Below are 6,527 nucleotides of genomic sequence, written 5' to 3'. Positions count from 1 at the left end.
GTTAATTTTTTTTTAAATTAAATATTCCGAGGACAAAGTTCCTCGGAAATGCTAGTCACTTCAGTGACCGCTTTTCAAATGCGTCAGTCTGGGATGCAGCTGTCAAATCATTATTCCGAGGACATTTTTCCTCGGAAACAAAAGTTCCTCGGAAATTTCCTCGGTAATAGGATTGCAACCAACTATTTTTCCAGGACATGCGTTCCTCGGAAAAAATTGGTATTCCAAGGAGATATTGATGATTTCCAAGGAGTTTTGTGCCTCGGAATTCCAGAGCTTTCTTGTAGTATGTATGTATGTATGTATGTATGTATGTATGTATGTATGTATGTATGTATGTATGTATGCATGCATGTATGTAAGGATGTATGCATGTATGTATGCATGCATGCATGCATGCATCAATCATGATTGTTGTCTCCAATCAATTATGTTCGCAATTTTTTTTTATCACGACCTATTATTGTGTGAGCCCAAAATATCCTTATATGAAATTAGGGACTAATTCCTCAAAATTAAGATTGGTTAACAAAGTTATATAATTAATGTAAAAGTTAAGTAAGAACTTAAGTAAAATACATACAAGATTAATTAAAATATATATAAAATATAAAAAGAACAAGAACAATATACTTAGAACCAAGAGGGACATGAACTCAAAACCCTTCAATGGTGGGTCTAAAGAAAGGGGGTTAATTGTCTTGTGATTGATACTGAAATGGAAATGTTTGAATTTTTTCAACAAATTTTATTCCAAACGCACCAACATGAGACACATTACTATGGCCTATAATTGCCCTATTGTGAAAACTAATTAATTCACAAAACATTAACATAGCCCTGTCGTTATTAATTGGATTAAGGCCACATGACAAAAGCCAAGTTTTACGGAATCTAAAAGAAAAATTATCCACTAACTACACACATGCAAATCAATAAATAGATACTCAAAGTGGGTAGGTATATACACACGAGTGGACCAAAGGCAACCACAGACTCATACATTTCATATCACAGCCAAATATTTCTATCATCAACAAATATATTAGCATAATATATGTTTACAATTATGGAAGAACCCATAATGATTAATCATGGAGCTAATGTTTGGTAGAAATGTTTAATAAGAATAACAAATAAACTTTTTGAAAATTCATGACATAATTGCAAATTATTTAAAAGTTTAGTGACTTAATGAAAACTTGAGGGAACAATTATAAATTACTGATTACTAATAAGTTCAGAGATCTATGCTATAATTATTTTTCTTTCTTATTGCAGAAACTATTTCAAAATTTTCAAGTAGTTTATGTACTAGTAATTTTAAGATTTAATTCATTTGCACTGCAGGCGTAAAACTATTTCACAATATCAATTAGTTTGAATTATCACATCACTGGAAACAAAGGGATGGCAAAATGTGTGAGGTCTGTCGGTTTGGCCCGTTTAACCTGTCTTTCTTAGTGGGGTGGGATGAGATTTTAAACCCGTCACTAATAGGGTGTCCGCTTCACCTAACCCGCTAAAAGGTTGGGCGGTGACGGGGCGGGGCAGGTTGACTTATTGGGTTGATTTGTTAAAAAAGAAACTCTATTTTTCACTTCTTTTTATTAATAACTCACAATCAATTTTTCAATTTTCTCCTACGTATATTGGGGAAAAAATTCAATTAATTTTATCACTTTTGTTTCATGATTTTAGCCTCATTTTTTAACAGTTAGTCAATTAATAACTCATGAAGTTTTTATTTTGAATGTCTTATTGATTTATTATAGATTTTTAGATGATGAAATTTATATGTTTGAAAGATTATTTTCATATTTTTAGTGGAATCATCAGTTATATATTTGAATTTCCTTAACTTGGCTTTAAATTTTTATCTTTTTATATTTTTACATTGCTTATGTGAAGTTTTTAATTAATATCATTTAAAAAAAAAACATTGACGGGTCAACTTGCCAATTTGCCGGTCCGTCATAAAACGGGGTGAGATTTTCAACCCTACACCTCTAGTTGGCTCGCCCTGCTCCGCCTCTTTTTGGACGAGTTATTGATGGGACAGGTTGACCCTTTTTGCCATCCCAAAGTAGAAACCCTTGATTTTTATTTTAATTATTTATAATATCTCATACATTATTGGTTGTGATAGGTTGAAGTGTAGACACATGCATGCATCCTATGGTGTGAGAGTTTTATAGGTTTCTTTTCTGTATATCATACATGTTTCTAATCTAAATTCAAACGTTCTCTACATTGCATATAGATGTTGTAATGCATGATTATCAAAATTCAACATATATCACATCTACTCAATTCTAAAAATAAAGACTGAGACATTTTTTATCGAAGCAATCAAAAACCAAGGTTCGTGTCGACTCTTATATGTTGTTTAGTTTAATGCATGCATAAAAGTGCAACGGCTAACTTTGGGAAGCACCTAAAAAATGGGAAAACATTTCCAAATTATAGCTGATTAATGGGACAAATAAAAACAAACAAAAGAAATGGTAGGAAAAAGTTTATAGTTATTCATATTATTTTAAGGGTAGTGTTAACTTGTGCCCTTAGGGCACATGTTAAGAAACTTAAAAAAAGAATTTTTTTTTAAAATTTTGTGCATTTAAATGATTAAAAAGTTAAATATTAAATGCAACGCACACATTCCAATAAGTTTTTTCTATATTTGCATCATTAACTTGTGTCTTGAGGGCACAAGTTAACATTTCCGTTATTTTAATTGGATGGCCTCAAACATCTCCATCACTATTTTACATGAGACAGATGGAAGGGTATATAATATATGTAAAAGTGATTTCTTTCCTTCCAACAAATCGTCTAATTTGCACATGATACTGTCGGTTTTGATATCAATAGTTTATTGTTTCTATTTGGTGTTTGATGTATGATTTAACATCTATGCCATTTACAATCACATTCATTATGAACTAATAGAGTTGAATACTTATATTTTGATTATTATCATTTTGTGCAAGAAATTAAAGAACTTGCATGAGTACTAGTACTGTCCTTTTCCTCCAAGCTCTATTTAATTTGCATATTGATATTGCATTCAGATTTGACCAGATACTTTGATCATTTAATTATAAGGCTAAGGGACCTCGATGAATAGTTGAGTTGAGGAATGCTAGCAACACTCTCTTTTGAGCACTCTCTCTAGCACTCACTCTTTTATTGGGTGAAATCAATGTATGACCCACCACTTTATGTGGGTTCAATTTCCAAAGTGTAGGTCTCACATTGATTTCACCCAATAAAAGAGTGAGTGCTAGAGAGAGTGCTCAAAAGAGAGTGTTGCTAGCATTTCTCTAGTTGAGTTATATCAACTCAATAATGATATTTGATAAATATGTTTTGATTGCAACCATGCCTTGGTGTACTTACAAACAAACGGGTCAAAACATCATAGTTTTTTTCTTTCTTTTGGAATAGTTTAACACTACATTATATTAATATCATTACTTTTTTTGGCCAAATACCTCCATGGGTCCTTTAAGTTTCACGTTTGTAACAGATACGTCCTTCCTTTAAATTTCAAAGGTTACATATAGGTCCTTTAAGTTTCTAAGGTTTAAGATAGGTCCTTAACGGACGTTGATAGAAAGGACCTATCTGAAACAAACTCAAAACTTAAAGGACCTATCTGAAACCTTAGAAACTTAAAGGACCTATCTGTAACCTTTGAAACTTAAAGGACCTATCTGTTACAAACATGAAACTTAAAGGACCTAGGGAGGTATTTGGCCTACTTTTTTTTTAGAAGTTAAAATGAAATATATTAACTGAAACTCTCGATCTTCCAAGCACAAGGAGATCAGGAGAAAGACGAAATTGTTACATCAAATGTCCAAAAAGGGGGAATGGAAAAAAGAGCCCAAAAAACGACAAAGCTTACTACAAAACAATTTCCAAGTACAAAAGAGGATTAAGCCACCACATACGATAGTTAAAAAAATATAATGTGATTCGCTTTCGGCCACCAAAAAAATTGAAGCCTAACTTTTTTGAGAAGATATTGAATAGTATCCCTCTTTTGCTGCAAAATCCGAGCATTTCTTTTGCGTCAGATTACCCAGACACATGAAAACCAAATCAGATGAAGAACTGAGCAGATATATTTTGGGAACCCATCTAATGATCCGAATTTCAGAAAATGGCATGTTACGCGCGCCTTGTGAACCATAGAAATGCCTAACCATGTAGAAATAGCAAACCAACTTTTTCCAAAAAATTCACAAGATAGGAAAAGATGATCGAAGTTCTCCTTGTTACCACAACCACTCACACAGAGCTTCACATTAGGCTGAAGAACCCTCCTCTTAATTAAATTATCTATCGTTGGGATACAGTTACGAAGTAGACACCAAGCGGAAAGGTTGACCTTTAGGGGAACAAACTTATGCTATATTATGTTAAAGTTTTGATCCACTGGTAGCATAGGTAGTTGTAAGCATTAGTGACATTGTATTTTTTTTTTTTTTTTTGCATACAATTGCCAAAGCTACCTCTCTCAATTACATTAGCATGTAAAACAATAAGATTTAAAAGCTCGTAAAGCTCTCTCACCTATTCTTCCTCTCATGGCAATAACCTGCACCACTTCCAAGCCTCACCACCCTCCCCGAACTAAAGAAGGCATATCAACCACGGTTGTCATCTTAATGTTAGCCAAGATCAAAGAGATGACTAAACCTACACTTTAAAACCTCTTCATCTAACCAAGGGTTCCACCAAAACAAACATCGCCATATCTCAACTCGATCGTTACATAAGTTGTCATCAAACCATCAACCAACACCCACACCATCAATGCATCTAATACTACAAAAAGTATTCGCCTCCTCCCTGTAACGCGCTGCTAAAACTCAAAACCATAAACTCCCACACTCCTCCTTTAACCTCTAACACCATTTACCAAGTAATACCAAATTAAATTCTCTTATCCTCCTAACCCCCAACCCACCATTACCCTTTCTTGAACAAATAGTATCCAAATTTATTGAAGAAATTTTCATAATTCAAGGTATATTGATAATATTAATGAATGGTGTATTTGGGAAAAAAAAAGTAATGAATCCATCTAGAAATTTGTAGATAGTCTTATATTTATGGACACAACTTTTTTGTAGAGTAGTTTTATAAAAAGGGACGGAGTATTTTTTGAGAACCCGCCTAATGATCCGAATTTCAGAAAATGATACTTATGGAGCCTTGAAGAAGGAAATAAAATAAATCGGGAGAGAGCACGATACAAACTTAAAAAGAACCAATCAGCCGCCCAAAGAAAGGTTTCTACTATACCACCTTGACATTTTAATTCGAACAAGCTAGGGACATAAAAAGTTCAACTTATGAGAATCACCACCAATAGGTAGCCCCAGATAAAGAAAAGGTAAACAACCCGTTTTTCAATTTAGAACCAAAGCAACCTCAATTAACCAAGAATTAACCACAAATACATAAAAAAATACTATTGTGGAAGTTAACTTTGAGATCCGACGACACCTCGAAAAGGATAAGCAAAGCTTTTGAAACTTTGATGCATTATGTGAGTTCTCTATTTATAGAGAAAATTCCCAACTAATATGTGAGAAACTTTAGGAACAAGTAATTCAAATATTAATAGATTGCATGTCAAAATATTTCAGATTGTGCACCATGATATTTCAGATTGCGTTACAAAATATTTTAGCAAAACTTAGGGACTAAGAAAACACTTTCTAATTAATTACTTAATTTAACATTTCCAAATAATAAATAAAATATATAAATATATATTTTTCTTTAGTGCTTACTTCGTTCACTTAATTATGTACCCTCTCTTAGAGGTACATCCCTGATATATAAACACTACTAATGTGTGTGTTACATCCGATGCAGGACTTCCACTTTTTTCAATTCACACAGCAGTAGTTATACGGTAGATCTTCCACACAACGTGTGAATTTGTATTTAGTCTTTTAACTAAAATTCCACACATGTTCCATCACTTCTGGTGCTAGATTTTTGTTGTGGTTTAATTGGCATAGCACTGCGGTGACGTTGGTGACATTTTTCATATCTCTCTTAATCGATCATTCTCTCTCATCAAAATAACTTATTTTAATCATTCATTCATCATTCTCTCTCATCTAAAATGCACTAATGTCACCAAAAACTAATGTCACTTAAGTGAAACCCGTTTAGTTGTTCATGTTTTGTACTATCGGGCTTCACCCCGTATTTCCCTCACACACACATAAATATCTTGCCAACGTGCTTAGTGAATGCAATGAGAATAAAATATCAAGATTTGATATCCAAGCATTTATATGAAGTTTAGAATGTTTCCTAAAAAATAGGTCAAATGCATCTAAAGGTCCTTTAAGTTTTTCGTTTTTCCCAAAGCGGTCCTTTAAGTTTCAAAAGTCTCAAACAAGTCCTTTTAGTTTTTGAATCGTTTCAAACAAGTCCTATTGTAGATAGCATAGTTGGTAATTGCTTCCTTGAACTCATCTTTGGTACCAAAT

Source organism: Medicago sativa, chromosome 6 (assembly GCF_051527215.1).
Source record: "Medicago sativa cultivar Bolivia chromosome 6, Bolivia_mono, whole genome shotgun sequence".
Taxonomy (NCBI): Eukaryota; Viridiplantae; Streptophyta; class Magnoliopsida; order Fabales; family Fabaceae; genus Medicago; species Medicago sativa.
The sequence above is the reverse complement of the archived record's forward strand: the minus strand, read 5'-3'. Positions refer to the sequence as shown.